This window comes from Ambystoma mexicanum, chromosome 9 (genome assembly GCF_040938575.1).
Source record: "Ambystoma mexicanum isolate Mex_15411 chromosome 9, UKY_AmexF1_1, whole genome shotgun sequence".
Classification (NCBI taxonomy): domain Eukaryota; kingdom Metazoa; phylum Chordata; class Amphibia; order Caudata; family Ambystomatidae; genus Ambystoma; species Ambystoma mexicanum.
This window is the reverse complement of record NC_090931.1, coordinates 430750587-430770911: the sequence shown is the minus strand read 5'-3', so window position 1 is coordinate 430770911 and position 20325 is coordinate 430750587. Positions and strand designations below refer to the sequence as shown.

General features: G+C 46.6%; 1 protein-coding gene across 1 annotated transcript in view; it reads left to right on the top strand.

The window, feature by feature from the left end:
* The window catches only part of RAD51D (RAD51 paralog D), a 384690-nt gene that overhangs the window by 102760 nt on the left and 261605 nt on the right, over positions 1-20325 (top strand). The gene's annotated exons all lie outside the window — the stretch shown is intronic.

The following is a 20325-nucleotide window of genomic DNA, read 5'->3' as shown; positions in this document are numbered from 1 at the left end:
GACTTTGTAACGGCGATCTTGTTTAGGCTGCATAGTGTAGGATCCATGTCCTATGATAATTACATGAGCCCAAAAGCTGCTGCATTTCTTTTACGGTACTAGGCCTAGGGGTGGCGCGTACTGTCGCCGCCCTATCTGGTAATATTTTTTTCCTGTTTGCAGAAATACGTTGCCCCAAGTATCTGTTGGCAGTATTGCATCTTCTCCAGCATTGGATCTTTCATGGTTTCACATGCTGTGAATATTTAACGTCGTCAGCTGGGAAGCCTCAGTAACTTTAATATAATGGCTTTCCTATGGAAAAAATTTTTTATGGGTGCTTTAGGCAGCACCAATGGGACATCCCGTATATAGCCCCGCCCATGCGGCTTCCCTTCAGATTTCAACCGTCTTCCAGACTGTTGGGATCACCTTGTGTACTCTCCAGAGAATGTGTTATTTTTTCTGCGCAGCTTTCGCTGTTCCATTGGTGCTTTCCGTGCTTCTAGGTCCCCTCATGCCATCTGTGGGTCCGAAGAAGTCATTATTTCGGCCGTGTGAGACCTACAGCCTCAAGAATGTGTACAAGGGGGACGGCCATGCGGACTGTTTGTACTGCTTACACCGCAATCACTCCGCCGAGAACTGTGACATCTGTCGGGGGTTCTCCCAGAAGACCCTCAGGGACTGTAACAGGAGATTGATTTGCTGGCTGAACGAGGGGGTCTATCCGGCTTCGGAGGTAGGCTCTTCCCGCCGGGGCAGGTCCTCTACTCCCATCACTTTAAGAAGGTACAGTCGGCAGAGCCGATTCCTAAGAAGCAACGCACTGGTGAGGTCAGGCCAGTGTCGGATTTGGGAAAAGTCAGAGAGTCTTCGGTGGCTAGACCGGTGCCGATTAGTGCAGTGTCCGGCCCCCCTCTCAAGGCAAGTCTGCACCACGGGCGGATAAGCCGAAGGACTCAGGTTCACGGCCGCACAGACCTGCGGAACCATTGCACAAGGCCTTGGCATCAGACAAGGAGAAGTCCAGATCTGATTCCTTGTCCTCATCGACCAAGAAGTCCTCTTCCAGGGAGAGGTGTCACTCCTCTTCAGGCCATAAATCATGAAAACACTGGTCCAAGTCCTCGTCCAAGTGGCCTTCTTCTCCGTCTAAGGATGTGTCGGTGTCGAAGACCGCGCAGACGCCGGTGCTGTTATATAGTCTGATCCACCGAGGTCAGCCTCCCCGACGAGGGACCTTCCGTCGATGACAGTTTTAACATCTATGGCCCTGTCTATGATCCTACTGGTGACGCCCCCGTTGACGACCCTGTTGACGGCTCCGTCGCCGACTCTGCTAGAGGCGACCCAGTCAACAACGACTCCGGCAAAGGTGGAAAGGCAGAATTCGATGGCGACTCTGGTTGCTGCTGGAGGTCCGTCGATTCCCAGGGGTACAACGTGGCAGTCTTGGACTGGATTTACGTCCATACTTTCGATGGATATTCTCCAACATGAGCGACCTCAGTCTTTGAGTTCTCGGATCCTGAGGATGAAGAGCATCTGTTTCTGGATCCTTCGGTTTTGGGCCTGCAGCCTTCTCTTCCGTCCATGTCGGGGGTGGTCTGGGGGCTGGCCCGCCTCAGTATCCTCTTGTCAATCAGTACTCGTTATTCTCGATGCAAGTGCTTTCTACGTTGCAATCGCTCCTGGGGCAATTGGATGCCAGACTCCCTGTTCCTCAGGCTCTGGCTGTTCCGTTGACGCAGGACCCACCTACCATTCCTCGTCAGAAGGATGTCTTGGAAGCCCCTCGTGGTAGAGGGTCTCACCCCAGAAGGTCTTCCCCGGTTCGGCCTCCTCTGTCGTCTCCCATGGAATTCAGTCCCCCCTCCCCCAAGGGGAACTAGTGGAATCTGAGCCGGGCGGTGTTCTGCAGGACACTCTCTCGACGGTCTCTTCTTTGCCCCGACATGCAGACATCTGGGATACTGTCATGATCACCACTGAGTTGCTAAGTTACGTGACCCCGGCCTTAAGAGGCACTAACTCATTAATAGGAAGGGTGGATGGGCGTTAGCCTGGCGCCTCTGGCAGTTATGTCGGTCTCAGAAAGCCTGTGACATGGGAAATCAGGCACTTCCTGGGGTTCCTAACATGGCCGACCAGTTGGCTGCTGGCATGGTTGATGAAAGATCTAGTTGTTGAGCGTGGCTGCCTATTTAAGCACACGCACAAGACTGGGCCTGTGCTTCACGTTGTTTTCTGCATGCAGGCAGGACAACGCTTACCGCGGTTCCAGTTTCCATTCTGAAAAAGAGGAAGAGAAATCACAGTTAACATCAGTACATTATTCCAAGCAAAAGACAGTCTTACAAATACTCACCATTTACCAGGCAGCTATCTCTTCAGGTTGTGCAGCTTGGACTGGCACCCGTGAACATTGAACAACAGTTCCTCCTGGTCTTGCTGCTTCAGTCAGCCGCCGTCCGATGACCCATAGGGAAGGAAGAAGGTACGGAAGAGTGAGAGAATACCATTTAGGGGAAAGCAGACAGCAGTGGGCATTGTTTCGTTGCGCACTAAGCGACAAACTTTGGCAGCAGGTCGGATCGCGCACAAATCACAGAGGGAGAGAATACGATTGGGAAAATCAGACAGCAGTGGGCATTGTTACGTTGCACACTGAGGGATGAACCTTGGCAGCAGCCTGTGTGCCCCAAGGGATCAAGTACAAGTTACAGAACATTAGCATACCAGCTGTAAGTGCATTTCCTAATGTACGCACACCGAGATATAACGGGTGGCAGACAAATCAACACGTGTGCCGCATGATTACAGCACACCAAGCTACGAACATTCACAGACAATTAGCACGTGCGTCCCATAAGCAAAGTGTACAGAGCCACGAAAATTCTCTGACAAGCCCCACCTGCGCTTCAGCGTTATCGCGCACCTGGTTGCTGCTTGATCCCAGCCACAAAATCTATAACAAGAGGCTTGTGTCAACAAACACTTCACCCGCCTCACTCATATCGTGAGTTCACGGCCACCTGCAAGAATCAACCAAGAAGGAATACAGACACTAAAAGGGCACGCCAGAACTCAGGAAGTCGCCAAAGGAATTTACCATGGGGCTCCGCATCCATATAAGGCATCAGTGGAGCACAGCTGAAGATTAAAGGACTTCAGTGAAGTAACTGGGACGTCCTTTTTCAGAATCAGATCCCCTGCAGGATCGCAGGACGGAGAGCGCACTTTACATAACCCACAGGTGAGCTACAACCTGCTCCCATTATAAGAGGTTTGAGAGGACACATCGCAGGGAGGGGTAGGACCAAGAAAACCCCAAGGGACTAATCTGTGTCTCTTTATTTTGCAGCACTTCGCACCACCAGTAACTGATACGCCCAAACAGTTTCCTCTGAGTGAAGAGGCTCCAGTACGCCCCCGCAGACATCAGGTAAGCGCTACAGAACGCAAAGCCATACTGAAACAACTCTGCCTGGGCTAATGGAGACCTCGCAGGTAGACCACTTGTCCCAGTTATTGGGTGAGCTGCGGGCCGAGGTACATGCTTCCCGGTCCGAGGCAAATGCTCTGCGAAGAGAACTAGTTGTAAATGGGGACCCGCCTGACGAGTTGGCCCGACAAATGTTGCAGGCGCAAACAGGTCGGGCTCCTATTCCCAGAGGGTTTCGGCAGCCCGCTCCTCCACCAACACCGGTGGCTCCGGTCCAGGTGGTGATACCCGGGAACATTCCGCTGGCACCCCCGGAGTGGTTTACAGGGGACTCAAAATGCTTTTTGGTCTTTATGAATCAATGCCGCCTGCACTTTCTCTGCAGACCCTGAGTCTTTCCCACAGATCAGGCAAAGGTTGATTTTGTGTTGTCCTATCTTGGGGGACATGCAGAAGATTGTTCATTTCTGCCAGTGAATCGGGATTGCCCTTTGTTAAGGAACTTCCCTGGGTGTCAAAAGGAATTTGAGAAACATTTTGCTCGTCGTACCCAGGGCCAGGCGTTGGACAACGAGTTGCTCTCTACGACAGGGTAGCCAGGATCTATTGGCCTATGTGGCAACTTTTAACCATTTGGTTACGGAATCTAATTGGCCGGAAGAGAAAAGGACAACATTGTTCTATCGAGGGTGAATCCTCCCGAAAGGTGTGCAGGGTTTATCGATTTAACCATACAGTTGGATCATTGATTGCAAGATCGCAGAGAGGACATATTGCGTCCGCCCAAAAGAGACTCCTGATACCCATCTAGACCCAAGGCAATTGGGAGGAGTCCAGGGTCCCATCTCAAAGGCTGAGGGGGAGAAAAGAAGACCACAGCAGTTATGTCTTTATTGCAGAAAGGCTGGACACTTACTTCAGGACTGCCCGGTAAAACCACCTCAAAGCTTTGGGGGCACTGAAGAAGACTGATGACGGGAGCTGTTTGGAAAACTTCAGCGCCCGACAAGTGTAGAGGTCAACTTGTCGAGCACAGAAAGGGTAATATAGACCTTGCACTTTGTGGTTCCCATAATCCTGATCTGCCACCAGCAACCCTCCCGGATGCACACTTTGCAAGCATACGTGGATAGTGGAGCTATCGGTAATTACATGGATTGCAACGTGGCAAGCAGAATTGGATTTCTGGTTTGCTCTAAGGCAGAGGCCGAGAATGCCACTGCGGTAGATGGAACTCAGTTAGTGTCGGGACCGGTAATACAGGGCACAGAAGAGCTAACTTTGCTCTGTCAAGATGTACACAGGGAGAGGATCTCAGTCGACCTTCGTGCCCCACAGACCCAGATCATTTTAGGCATACCTTGGCTAGAAACACACAATCTGTGCATTGATTGGCGCACACGGACCCTGACCTTCGCTCCCAAATATAAAAACATGTGTGTTACGAGGTGGATCTCGATACTCCGGAGAGCCCAGTACGAACCAACCCCCCAGGTGGATCGACTCTAGGTTTAGTTGGCATCTTGCCCCCCGAATACTGCGAGTTCCAGGATGTGTTTGAGAAGGAACAGGCCAATTCTCTACCACTGCATCGGCCATATGACTGCCAGATCGATCTGATACCAGGATCCCAAGTTCCGTGCAGCCGTATCTACGCATTGACCCAATAGGAGAATGTTCATCTAAAGGCATACTTAGATCAGTATTTAGCCAATGGGTTTATCTAGTCCTCGAAAGTCACCCGCAGCCTCACCCCTCTTCTTTGTGCCTATGAAGGAGGGGGATTTAAGAACATGCATTGACTACCGTGTATTGAACCAGATTACAGTTAAAAACCGGTACCCGCTTCCACTGATTCCGGTTCTATTGGACAAAGTCAAGCAGGCAAAGATCTTTACCAAGCTGGACCTCAGGGGTGCGTACCATTTGCGCGTAAAGGATGGCGATGAGTGGAAGACCACCTTTCTCACCAGTTATGGCCTCTGCGAATATCAAGTGATGCCGTTTGGACTGTGTAATGCCCCTGCAGCATTTCAGTGTTTCATGAACGATGTGTTGCGAGAGTTGTTGGATGTATGTGCGGTGGTCTACATCAACGACATTCTGATCTATTCCGCTACGGTCCACGAACACATCTCCCATGTATGTGCCGTTCTCACAAAATTGCAGCAAAACTATTTGTACGCTAAATTGGGAAAATGCTCCTTTCATGTTTGCAGAGGTCGAGTTCCTGGGGTTTGTTTTGTCACTGCAGGGCATGAAAATGGATCACCGTAACGTAGATGCCATTCTCACCGGACCATCTTCCACGTCAGTAAAAGGCCTCCAAAGTTTCCTTGGTTTCGCAAACTTCTATTAGCGATTCGTGCCAGGATTCTCACAGTTGGTGCATCCAATCCATCCCTGCTTAGAAAACATTGAAAATATGAATGAAGCAGAAGAGGCATTCCAAGCGTTGAAGCGCAGGTTCACCACAGCCCCCGTCTTGCAACATCCACGACCGGACCTTGCTATGGGAGCCGTTTTGTCACAAAGAAACCCTGACACTAATCTGTTGCACCCAGTGGCCTTTTGGTCAAGGAAGTCTTCCACGGCTGACCTTAACTATGCTGTAACTGACAAGGAGCTACTGGTGATAAAGAATGCGCTCAAGTAAAGAAGGCACTATTTGCTGGGGGCCGGGCACACTATCGCGATCATCACAGACCACCAAAATCTTCAGTATCTATGTTCTGCGAAAGCCCAATCGTCGCGGCACCTCCGCAGGGCATTATTCTTTGTGGAGTACGACTTCGTCATCACCTTTTGGCCTGGGATACGCAATGGCAAGGCAGACGCACTCTCTCGCATCGGGAAAGGTGAAGACGCTTACGTTACCCCGGACCCTGTGGACATGATTCCAGGAGAAAAGCTACTTGGAGTCGTAGGATTCGGAACTTCCCCATCGAAGAAGTGAGACGTAGTATGCCGACGGCGGAACAGCAAGCCTGACTGGCGAAGAGAACCCAATGCTCTATTCAGGACAATTTGCCGTACTATCATGGCGCCTTGATGGAAGGCCACCCAGGGGTAAAAAAAGACTAATGAGAAGATCAAGCGGTTTTACTGGTGGCCAACCTAGCGCAAAGATGTCACTCACTTCGTCCAGACATGTGGATTCTGTGCCCAAAACAAGGCCCAAAAACAGAAACCAGCCAGCCTACTCCGTCCTTTAACGTTGCCACTGATACCATGGCACACTGTCTCTATGGATTTTATCACCAATCTGCCCAGCTGTGCGGATTTAACACCATCCTAGTTGTGGTCGATTTATTTTCCAAGATGGCTCATTTCGTGGCCCTGAAGGGAATTCCTACGTCCCCAGCCGAGATACATGTCACTACCATCTTTGTTTTAATTTGTTGCATTCATGAAACCAAAATAAAATTGATGTTTGCTTGGAAAATAACACAAAAAATCCAGGTTATGTTGGAAATGATGGAATCCACAGTGCTGCAGTGTGTCCATTGGGTGATGTGTTGGAATATTGTGTTTATAAAAGGGCATAGGGTTCCAGTGCATGTTTTATGTGGTTGAGTTGTGGCTGTTGCATAGATTAGAGTACTGCACGGTACTAGGCTGTATTGGGTGTGTGTACTTAATGTACTACTGCGCGCAGGGCCAATGGTCTGAAGATTTTGTGGTTTGGTTGGCAGTACAACAATACTATGTCAGTGGAAGTGGATAGAGGTGCCGGAGGCTTTGTTATGTTTATGGATTTTCCTACCTACATGTTTGTTTGCATGGCTGTATTATGGCGCTGCGGTTGGTTATGAGTGCTGGTGGCTACATTACGTTTGTGGGTTCTGGAACCTGGCCACATGTTCGCATGCATGGCTGTATAACGTTGCGGTGGATGTACCCAAGGCCTATATTCTTGGGTGCATGGGCAAAGGCCGTAGGCCATGCCCCCGAAGACGGTAGGCCTTGGCCAAACAAACCGCAATGTTATGGAGCTATGCATGCCAAAAATGTGATACTTGTGTATGGATTTTGTTTTTGAATTGTATAGAGCCTGTACATTTGGCACAATTCATGCTTAGCACTGAAGCCTATTTTACACTGAGCTTTTCCCCTGTTGATAGAGCGGTATGACAGGTTTCCATTTCTGGCTACCATGCAGTTATAAAGACAAAATGAAGGCAACAACGTGTTACTATTTCATTGTCCATTTGCAATGCTAAGTACTCCACTTACATACAACTTCTCTTTACGTACATGGAGACATGTTGGTACATTGTACATGGTGCGCTGCATGTACAACTGACACAATATATACATGTACATTTATGGCCCCATCTACTATTTATATGTGCAGTGAGTTACGAATCAACGGTGTATGTGGGCAGACTCTGTGTGCAATGGGTGTGCATACGTGGGTGTCAGGGCCATTTTAGGAGATGTTTGGGCCTGTGCTCCATGAAAGGAAACACATTCCTTTAGAACTGTTTGAAAGATTGTATGTGCTTTCTAATGTACGAAGTGTAGTGACCTAACCTGGTTGTGTCGCCTGTGTGGTACATTACGGCTATTGGTGTGAACGTTTTGTTGCCACACGACACATGTACGTGTGTGAAGGTAGGAAGGTTGCAGTTACTTTTTTTTCCATCAGCATTGTACATGGAAAGCATTCATGTTATGTGTTGCCTATGGTATTGTATATCTAAGGTGGAATGATTATTGGAATTGGAAGGCCTATAGAATATGCTATGGTTTGCATGTTGTGCCTCCTGTTGAAATGGAATGGAATCACAGTTTGGTATAGATACAGGGCCTCATTACGAATCAGGCGTTAAGGGGTTAACGGCGCCGGGACTTTTTTTTTTATTGTCCCTACGGTTCGGCCATGTGTTTTTAAGCATAACTCGGTAGATCGTAGAAAACTTTCCTATGGACCTTACCCGACTTTTCGTCCATTATCGCACTCGAAATCAGCCGCCATTTTCTGATAATCCTATCATTTCCCCCGTCGCCCTGGCTCACCTGCTTTTGCGGCACTAAATCAAATCCCCCGCCCCTGAAACAGACTTTATCAAAACATTCATATTCCCCGCCTCTATCCGTGACGTGACTGTGCTGCGTAGGCAAACGCGCCCAGGCGTCTTCTACGCGACTCCACACAGAACCCGGAAATCAACACAGATTAGCTCACAACACAGCGCGCCACAATTCGGAATATGAAACTGTACTTTTAAATCAAACCGCAAGATTGTAAATTTGGTAAAGTACCTTTATTTGACATCAAATGTTTTGAGAATATTCAGCGATTTTCATTTTTATTTGCTCACGTTCCAAAAAGTTCGTTTTGAGGCACGCGATGTTCCTTTACTGTACACAGGGTCTTGGATCATCTCACAATACAGCGCCACAATTCGGAATATGAAACTGTGGTTTAAAAGCAAACGGCAAGATTGTACATTTGGCAAAGTATATTTATTGGACATCAAATGTTTAGAGAATATTCAGCGATTTGCATTTTTCTTTGCTCTCGATCCAAAATAGTTCGTCTTGAGGCAAGCGATGTTCGTGTGCAGTACACAGGGTGTTGGTTTACGATAAAATAAGCTCTTCGGTCGCACTGATAATCGCATGGCTGTTCCAACAACGAGGCACTAGGCCACCACAAAGGTCTGTATGTTGCATCTAGCCGTTAGTACCGCGTAAGGGCATACTTGTACTTGGCGATCGTCCCATAAAATGGTCAGGGTGGTAACGTTGTTCACGCGGAGAAGCAACTGGCGGTTAAAAAAGCCATCCGCCGGTGTCTGGTACTCGTGACACATACAATAATGAAGGATGTACCTGTTTGAAAAACATAAAAAATGAAATTAGTCTCACCATCAGATCTTTATTAAAATTATTCATTTTATATATTAGGTCGGGAAATTATTTCATAGCTAGGACAGTGCAACTGGGTAGTATACGTCAAGGGGGGGCTGTAGGATACTGAGACAGTCCCCCAGTGCAGGAGTTGACAGGGAGGCAGTGCAGGTGGAGAGTGGAAGGGCCCAGGACCGAGGTCGCAGACAGTGGACCAGTTGTAGCAGGGGAGAGGGAGAGAGAAAGCAGAAGCAAAGAGGAAGGTTTTGAGGTGCTTCCGTAAAAGGAGATGGTTCTCCTCAAGATAGTGCGCGGTACAAAACAATATGCCACATAGAACAAACAAGTACAACTTAACCCGTCTTTAAAGCTACTGTATAGTAATTAAATTGCGGTATAAACTCATCTAAAGAGTTACTTACATTATATTTGCATTTTCCATTGTGTCTGTGCGTAGGGCAGCCCCGAAATACCACTCCTTCTATTCCGACGTTATTTCTTCTAATGAACGAACATTAAATGGCTATCGTTTCTGAAATTTTATTCATTATCGTTTCTTAAGTTATTGCACCACACCCCCAAAAAGAAGTCTTTCGGGATGGTCCCGGCCTGTCAAGGTCAAATAACAATAGAACCTTATACTGAGTCGTGGGCCATTCCGGCACTCGAGCAAAAAATCAAAGCAGCTGACCTTCACTTTGAACGAGCACACATTCCTAGTTAGCTACATTCAGTGTAAGGCCATCTCACAGGAGTAGAAATGTACACTCCATCTTTGCATTTTGTCTGCGTGCATTTGCAGCCCCAGAGAACCATAAATACGGAGACATTCTATATTTTTTGAAAAATGATTTATATTACTGTTTGGTTTAATTTAATGCGCAAATGAACAAGGTTGGATAGACACATTGCATGTACACTGAGCAATCACTTTTATTTACACAATACATAGCTACACATATTCAATGGGCCTGCGACATGAGGAGACTCGAGAGAACAGACAATCAAATTACAATCATTTAAACCGTGATGTGTATTTCTCAATGAGCTCTGCTTTAGGTGGACATGGAATAGAGGCAATGTTGGGTGGCAATGCAGTTGTCCCCTGCACAGGTTCGTTCACAACTCCATGTATGTGCCTATCTAGGACATCAACAATAAGTCTCTCAATAAACTCATATTGCATATCCTCAAACACTGGTTTGATCACCCATTGTTTACTTCTTTTAGTGAAGGCCTTATTGTAGCGAAGCGTCCCTAAAGTTCCAGTCGTCCTACTTTGTTGACGGCCAACATTATGGTTATGTGCCAAGACCGCTAGAAGAGTCCGATTTATCATGCCCTGCATGCCAAAATGCAATCGTTTTGGCCTGTACTTTAGGCACATATTGTGGAACACCTCCAAATCTCCTGTGTGGCAGAATTCCGTGAGTCCCCTCAAATCTCTTGTTATAGTTTTATCAAATACAATCTTTTCAATGGCTTTGTGAGTGGGTGATGAAGGAATCAACCACTTCTTCTTCCATGCCTCCTCTGTGGACAAATGGCCATGTTCTCAATTGTGGAAATGTTGGTTTGTGGTCCAGTGGTGAACGTTGATACAGTGTAGCATTACTGACCGCCATTTTTCCAGTAGAATTTCCAACGACCCTCCAGATGTTTTTGAGCTCCACCAAAGATGGTTGCTGATTGACTTGGACCACTGTGAAATACCTTGCATATCTTTTTTTTTACCTGCAGCCGACATTTTTTTATTGATTGTTTTTGCAAGATGCCAAACGTCAAATTGGTGATTTATATTTTTGTACTCTTCTCTCATTGTCTTGGCAATTGAAACGTGTCTGTCCGTGGCTATCAGGTCGATCACCATTCCCCGCGATTGTAGTTCTTGCAATGATGCTACAAAGCCAACTTTCTCCATGGCCACTGAGGATGTACTTTGTGACACCTGCACGACCACCGAACTCACAATTTTCTTACTTTCCATGTCTTGAAAGTGGTAGGTGCAGTACTTGGCTGAAAATCCTGGGCTGTCGCACTGTCCATCACCGGCTAGCCTGAACCGTTTGCCCGCGAATGTACTATCAATAGACATTTTTTCCATTCTCCAAGCTTCGCTAATGGCTGGAAATAGATAATCGGTTTGGTATTTGTAGAACTGAGTTTTCGCAATGAAATGGATTCCCACAAACTGAAAGAAAGACTCTAACTTTTTAAAACTTGAACCACTAAAAAGTGCAGCCGCTGCACAAAGTAGATTGCCTGCTGGCAGTTGCCCCAGCATGGGTTGTGCAGACCATGAGAAAGGATGATATTTTGTACAGGTGGCATGTATTTTAAGGTTAGTGCCTCGAATTGCACGAGTCACATTAATCAATGGCTCCCCACATACTTCCCCACCAACCGAATGCCCACATTTCATCCGAATAATAATATCAATCAAACAACTATCGAATACAATGAATTTGGCCTCTTTCCTTATACTGTCACTCTGCATCCCAGCTGGTTCGGCCTGTAACGTTGAGGACATGTCACTCACATGAAAGGTAGAATCTCTGATATCGTCTTCCGCTATGTTCAGTGATATTGATGGTGTTTCATTGTCGTCCACTTCATTCTCTTCCATTGCAACATCTGTTCCTTCTCCGGCGATGGGTGAATAAAACAATTTCTTCAACTTTCTCGTGGTCTTAGTTTTTGCGGGTGTGGATTCTGTGAATTGATCTCCGACTGCATCCGAACTACCAGGAGGACATTCACTATCGATGGCTGGATGTGGTATAGCTCCGTTGTCAATCACTTCATATTCTTCCCATTGGCACGATGCATCTCCAGTCTCAAGTCCCTGCCAAAAGGTTTGACAAGCAACATCTCTCGTTCGCTTCACTGTCTGTGTAGATCTAGTTCGTACACCCACTCGCAACTAGAGGACAGATTGGAAAAGGGATGTTCAGTTTAAACACAACTTACAGTATTGAACTATTAACAGTGAAAAACAACATAATATAGTGACCAGGACACTAACCTTCTTTTGCTTTCTTTTCTTTGAAACTTTCTTGCCTCGAACTTCAACATCAGGACGCTGTTGCTTTGACTCGTGTGTGCATGTCTCCACTTCCTCTTGCGCTGCAACGACTATATTTTCATGATAAGCACTTCCATCACGCACTGACGCTCCATCGACTCCCTGAAACATAGAACTTTCATTAGTATGTATAATAATATTGAAAACACAAAATGTACTTGGGGACCAATACCCATGTACATCTCAATAGCAAAACACGAATGAACGCTTTGTGTAGAACATTCAAACGACAATTATTCACGCATTGTTGATCTAGTTAGATGGAACTGTCAAGATCCATACCTCGGGCTCCTCATAGACTTCCATTGATGATATTATTGAAGATGATGCTTCAGTAACTCCCTGAAACGCAGTAATTGCATTAGTATGGTTTTCTATTTTGTTAAAAAGAACATACACTTTGTGCAGGCGTCAACGGCTCATCTAAATAGACCTGCACAAATGATCAGTTGTCTAAAATAAATAATGGATATCTAAATATGATTCGATTTGCTCGATCGTTGGAAGTGTCACCACCCAGAAATCTGCATCAACTACTAGGGGTGATGTTCTTGTAGAAGAAGCTCTGTCATCTCCCTGAAACATAGTACTTGCGTTAATAAAGAAGGAAGTATAGCGGATGTAATCACGTCATATGATCTCGCTTGATCGAACTGTCAGTATCCATACCTCGAAATGCATAAGAACATCAAGGGACGATGTAACTGCGGTGCACACTTCTGCAAGCTGTTGCGCCGACCCGTAACTGCATGCTCCCCCTTCTTGGAATAATGCTCCATCGACTCCCTGAAACATAGGACTTTCATTAGTAATGAACACAATATTGAAAAAAGAAGACACATAGGAGGGCGACGACAGAAGGACATATCAATGGCTAAAAACGAAAGAAACATTGTGTGTAACAATCATGCTACAAGAATGCAAGATCTGATGATCTCCATCGATGGAACTGTCCGGAAACGTACCTCGAGCATCTGAGTGACATCAACGGTTGTCATCAATACGTTGGACTCCTCAGCATCTCCCTGAAAGACAGTACTTGCATTATTTTGGATAACAATAATTATAACTGAAAACAAAGACTAGAGGACGAGTACAAGGGTGTACCATTAGGTAAAATAATTACACGATAAATTAAAACTATTGATTTACATGCCTAAAACAAGTCAGTGGCAGAATAGCCAAGTAAGATTACCCGATAGGCGCTTGAAGTGGCTGATGACTGCAATAACGACACGGATGGAGAATCTTCCGCCTTCATATTGAGTGGATACATAAATGGGGAAATTATTGTTAGCTAATGCTACACACTACCGCAAGGCCGAGAGATAAATACGTAAACTTGACTCACCAGTGGAGGGATGTGGACGAATAGAGTGGGAATAGCGGTTGAGAGCAATTTTCGCCTCGCTCGCGGTGTGTTCTTCTTTATTAGCAATGATGTGGAGTACATGTCTGAGCTAAAGTGCCTGCTGCAGATGCGGTATCGATCACCCCTCTTGTCCGCAAAGACTTCTAGGACTCTACTTTCAAGCTCAGACGGTGGATATCCGCAATATCGGACCCATTCTCTTATCTGATCTATTGTTTTAGGGAAAACATGCATTATAGTACCTTCAGATTTATTATGGGTCTTCGAAGGGCAACCGCCAATGGAACAGGCAGGCATTGTGGAAAGTTCTGAAAAGTAAAGATCAACAATTCTCTATGAATACCAATGTGTTATAAAATTAAATGACACATAAAAGGTTCAATGCAAGGTTCGTTTTGGTTCTTGGAACTATACACGTTATTCACATGCGGATAAGTATTTGAATAACTTTAAAAAAATAGAAAAATAATTTGACTAAACTCAGAACATGTGACTAGTTCCTTGCATGTACTGTCTTGAACGAAAAGAAATTGGACGCAAAATGATTATGGTACATGGCCTTACCTTGACGAACAAACAGTTAGATTCCGGGATCAGAGTAGTTTCTTGTCGTAGAACAGGGAGCAGTTCACAGGTTGCAAACTGACGAGTTTCCTCGAAGTGGTCACGGAAGTTCACAGAGACGAAGAGCAGATAACCAGCACCTTCACGGGTTGACTAGCAAAGCGCAAAGAAGTTCTCATTAGAAATATGAAGTGGGTTATAAAGAATTCGAAACGGGGGTGTGTTTGTGAATGAATGACGTGTATATGTCGTGGCATTATGCGGTTTGCAGGGGGCCGTCCAGCGTGAGGGGGGATGCTTGGCAGGAGACACGGGAACAACAACCCATGCTCTATAGACCACTTTGAAGTGTACATGGTCTTTTGCACCTCTTGGCCTTTATCGCTCCCTGACAGCTCCACTTGCCAGCACAAGTACCCCGGTGCGAACTGCCTTTGATAGGGCGGGGGGTGGATTGGGGCGGTGGTCGTGCAGACAAGACACAGGAAGACTCGTGAATGGAGACACACTTATGTGGATTGCAGGGGGCCGTCCAGCGTGAGGGGGGTGCTTGGCAGGAGACACGGGGTCTGGAGGTAGACATGGGAACAACAACCCATGCTCTATAGACCACTTTGAAGTGTACATGGTCTTTGGCACCTCTTGGCCTTTATCGCTCCCTGACAGCTCCACTTGCCAGCACAAGTACCCCGGTGCGAACTGCCTTTGATAGGGCGGGGGGTGGATTGGGGCGGTGGTCGTGCAGACAAGACTCGTTTGCCGCAGGGCCTCACCAAGGAGAGGCCATCTAACTGCATGTAAGAGGCAGGCTGCAGGATCTAGTACATGGAAGGCAGGGGGGTGAGTTTATAAATACCTCACCGTCCCAGGAGAATATATGGGTGCAGTTCACCCTGGAGACCCTGGATGCCTAGGCTTGATGCCAACCCGCAAAATAACATATGTATGTCTGCTGCATATGGGTTCAACGGTTATGTGGATTGAAGGTGGGCGGCCAGCGTGAGGGAGGATGCTGGCCGGAGACATGTGGTGTGACAAGACAAGGCACAGGAAGACTATTCAATGGAGACACACTAGATTCATTTAAAAAATCAAAACAACCATTGTTAAAATATATGTTGGGTTTTATTTTAGATCTTAATTTCAATTGAACATAAATAATAAACATTACACATTGTAAAGTTCCGGTTGCAGCACATCCAGGGAAAATCCGCGGTATTGTCCACTGTCGCTGGGGAAATGTTGTCTAATGGCAAGTACCGCACAGGCAGGTATTACTCTCCGAACGCGGTGTCCGAGCCTCCCGTGAAGCCACCAAGTGAAGCAACGATAGGCCACCAGCCTGTACCACCTGTGAAAAAGAAAGATGCAAACTGTATTAAAATGACAAAACTTTCTTATCACTGTCGATTCAGGTAAAAAATGTCATTCTGCTTTGAAAAAAATTCTATCTAGAAAATCTAGAAAATGCACAATTTACATGCATTCGAATGATATGTAGATGTAATTTTATATGTGGGAGACGACCATGAAATAGTAGTGGCATCACTGACATCACAACCAGAGTATACTTACTTGTTACTCGGATTACGCGGACGAACAGTGCCGCGAAGTTCGTGCATAAGCACCATCATCATCCTCAACACGGTCCGTGAGAGGCAGGCTTCCCTGAACTCTGGCAGCTCGGTGATGCATTGCGGACTTGGCTCGCCTTCCGAAATGTAGGCCAAGCACCCGGAATTTTCACGGCAGCAGCAGTTCTCCTCCTCAGTTGGCATTAGCTCGCACCGATTGCACGTGCACCAGGTGGAGACGCCGTCCATGCGACATGGTCCAGGCTCTTCATCCGTTGACTGGTCCTCCCAACTGCCGTCCGAATCCCCATCGTTTTCGCGTGCTTGCCTTTCCAGTAGTTCTTCCTCGGTGTACTCGGGCTCGTACATATACGGCATAATTGTAGCCATTGTGTGGTAAAGAAAGTAAAATAATTTACAGAGATGGTACAGGTGTTCACAAGGCCTAGAAGCGGCGAAGGTAGCTGACCAGAGCACAGAAACGAGTCACAGAATACTCAAAGTAAAACAGAGAGAGTAATGGAATCGAAAATCTGCTGCTGTGTGTTGTGAAACGGTGTGTTTATACTTATTGAGGAAAGAGGCGTCCTGCCATTTCCATGGCGACACTTCATTAGCTGAGGCGCAGCGATTGTTGACACGAAACGTGCTTTGGCGTTGGGAAATGGGCGGTACGCGTCTGCTGATGTCAGGCTCAGGGGCGGGGGATTTGATTTAGTGCCGCAAAAGCAGGTGAGCCAGGGCGACGGGGGGAAATTATAGGATTATCAGAAAATGGCGGCTGATTTCGAGTGCGATAATGGACGAAAAGTCGGGTAAGGTCCATAGGAAAGTTTTCTACGATCTACCGAGTTATGCTTAAAAACACATGGCCGAACCGTAGGGACAATAAAAAAAAAGTCCCGGAACTATCCTTTAACGCCTGATTCCGAGGTCCCTTAGCGCCATGGTGAGTTTAACGCCTGCTTTTTGCAGGCGTTAAAATCCATGGCTCTAAGGGACCTTGGTGCTAATTACGCCACCGTAATTTACGGTGGCGTAATTAGCGCCTTCCCCACTCCCATTATGCCCTATGGGGCAAAAATGGGAATGGGGAAGGGTAAAATGGGAAATGGGGATTTACCGCCCCACTCATCTTGGAATGGGGCGGTAAATCCACCATCCACCATGGTGTAAACATAGTTTACACCATGGTGGTAAGGGTACGACCCAGGCGGTAACTTACCGCCTGGGTCGTAATGAGGCCCACAGAGAGAAAGCGTTTCTTAGGGACTTCTTCCGGAATGACTTGCTTGCAGAGAGTGCATGTATGCTTCCACATGTAGGAAATCTGAAAGATTTCATTTATGGGTATGTTTTTGCTTTATAATATCTGCAGTAAGTACATTACCACTTCCTGTGGATTTACTTGTCTAATTAACATGGATTTTCTATTCCAGCACAGTTCTCCAATTCCTGCCTTATTTTTGAGCTCCTGTAACAGTTGCAGGATTGTGTGCATCATTTTTGTCCAGCCCTATTTGTAAACACAGCTGGTGTGAGACATTTTAATACATGCTTTAAACACTTAGTGCCATTTACAATACACCATTGCTGGGTGTCGGTGTGGATGAATCTGGATGCACAAATCTTGGATAGTTTCACAGAACTTTGTACTGGGATCGCCCGAGACTTGCACTCTGAATGTGTAGCGCCATATATGGAGTGTTGTACAGAACTCATAGTATTACATGGAGAGGTCTTCAATGAGATTGGTGGATGCGTGTGTGAATATTTAACAGTAACCAATGAGGGAGTGCTACAAAGAAGCTAGTGGAAAGGGAAGAAGGACTGCTCCTGCTTTACTGGGGTGGCTGCTCGCAGTACTTGGGGAAGTGCATGTGCCACATTCTGCGCTTCTCAGCATGCTGGCAAATGGGAAAGGGACTGGGGGTGTACACCAATCAGGTACTGAGGGTGTGGTTCACAGGAAGGGGTGGTAATACTGTTTTTCATTACTGTGCGTAGTGAGGCGGGCTGACATGGAGAGACGCACTGTGTTGATTTTGGTTGATGCCTTTGTGGTAGATCTGCATAGGTATGCCCAGGAAAGAAACTTTGATGGCGATTTTGGTTTGGAAGGAGTGGAGGCATTGTGGTGCGCTCTCGATGTCCGCAGTTTCGGTACTATTCTTGCACTTTGCAGAGAAGTGGCCAATTTTGCTACTGTTCATGTTGTCGTCGTGCACTATGGCGGCATGCATTTGGGTTACGTGGCTTGTTCACATTTGTTCCATCAACTGAAGAGGTTGATGAATGCAGTGAAGAGGCTTTTTCCCACTGCCCATCTGGTTTTCTCAGCCATACCACCAAGAAGAGTATGGGACTATCCTAATGTATGTTGTTCCCAGCCAGAGGCTGGAAGGTGTCTCATCAACAGAAGCGTGTCTGATTATTTTATTTTTTTTGGTGCGCTGGTGAGATGTTCTTCTGTAACAATGACATAATTAATTCTCGAAATGCAGAGTTTTTCCATGCAAATGTCATTTCTTTGTCAAGCATTGGTGATAGATGCTGTTTTGTTTGCCCATCTACAGGATGCGTTGAAGAGTTTACTGTAAGATTGTGAGTAGGAGAAGAAAACACAAAACCCTATAAAAACCGAAAAAAGATGTTTCTCTAGAAGCACCTACATTTTTTTTTTTAAAAAAAGGCTATTTTCAGAGCCAACAATAAAGACGAAATCCCTTACCCTGCACACTGCACGAAAGCCACATCCGGGGCTTTTGAGGATGGCGGGCATGGAAATGGGACTGTGGAGGCTAAGGGATTGCGCAGTAAAGTTTCTGGGTGTGGTGTCTATGCAGAGGAATGTTGTACAGAACTGATAGTGTTACATGGAGGGCTCTTTAATGTGATCGGTGGATGCGTGTGTGACTATTTAACAGTACCCAATGAGGGTGTGCTGGAAAGAAGATGATGGAAAGGGAAGAAGGACTGTTCCTGCTTTACTGGGGCACAGCCCTCGCAGTACTTTGTGGCATGTGCGCTTCCCATACTATCATTTTTAGCAGGCTGCCCATAGGAATGGGACAGTGGGGATTATCGGTACTGTTGGTGTGGTTCACAGGAAGGGGGCGTTAAAACTTGTCTCCATTACTGTGCATAGTGAGCCGGGCTGACATGGTTGCCATTAGTTGCAATGGTAATGTAGCATAGCAGAATTGGTCCGAAATCAATTACAGCTGAAAGCTATCTGGCCCGCTACTCTGTTCTGAAATGCTACAAACAGAATGCAGAGCAGCTCTGGGGTGTGCCCTTTTGTAGGGCTGCTGTGGAGACCTTGCAACGGGCAAAGAGGCCTACATCGTTCAACAAAATAAATACATGTGCAATGGCACATTGTTGGGTGTTTGTAAGCGTGTACTTTCCCAATAACACTCCGTAGATTGCAGAACATGGTACTTTTCCACTGTCCGAGGGTCCGGATGGTGTCGGTGAAATAAGGGCCCATGCGCCGCGTGGGTGCGGTCACATGGTGATGTCGCAAATGTTCTTGATTGGGACGGCTGTCTCCACGACGCGTTTTGAGCGGAATACTTTGCGCATGTGCATAGGTGTCCTATGGACACCCTTGGGATCTCTGGACTGATTAATAGTGTGACACACGTGCGCCGACCATTTTAGGAGGAGCTGGGTGTTTGTAGGGTATAGCAGGTGGGATGTTTATGTGTAAGGCTACCTGTAGGACGTGTGTGGGCGCCTCAAACTACTTAAAGTTCATCACAAGTTTCTTTGCATATGCTGGACAGGGGCGGTGTTACCAGGAGACTGAGGAAGAGATACGCATGCGCGTACTTGTGCAATGGACAACGTCTGCTCCCACAACTAATTATAGGTGGTTCACAAGATGCAGACATGCGGTTCGTACTGGCGTTGTACGGATGCCTCCATTGTGATTGCAGATAGGCTGGGCAGGTGCGGTGTCTATAGGACACCTCCCTAGTGCTTAATTGCGGTAATTCCCACCAGTACTGTGCGCCGCTGAGTCATAACAGGATTTTAAAAACAAAGGAAAAGCCACATATACACTCGGCAACAATTTACATATCAACCTTTATTTCCTCACATTCATAGATACTATTAGGAAAGGGAAGGGTTAGCAGAAGTGGATAAATATTGTGGTGAATTGGGGATTTGTACAAGTTGGTCGTGAGAGGAGGAAGGGATTGAGGTATCATCGTAACGTCCCTGATCACACAGATTTTGAGACGCTGGCATGCTGTGAAACGTGGAAGGGGTACACGTGCAGGTTGGGCAGTGGTATTTTATTTTGGGCATAATATTTCCTTGTACATAATCTTTTAAGGCGGCAGAATTGTTCACCAATTCAACCATTTTGGCTTCCAGGCTGTCCAGTTTGCTATTTACAGAGTTTCTTTCCTTTCCTGTGCCCGTATGCTGT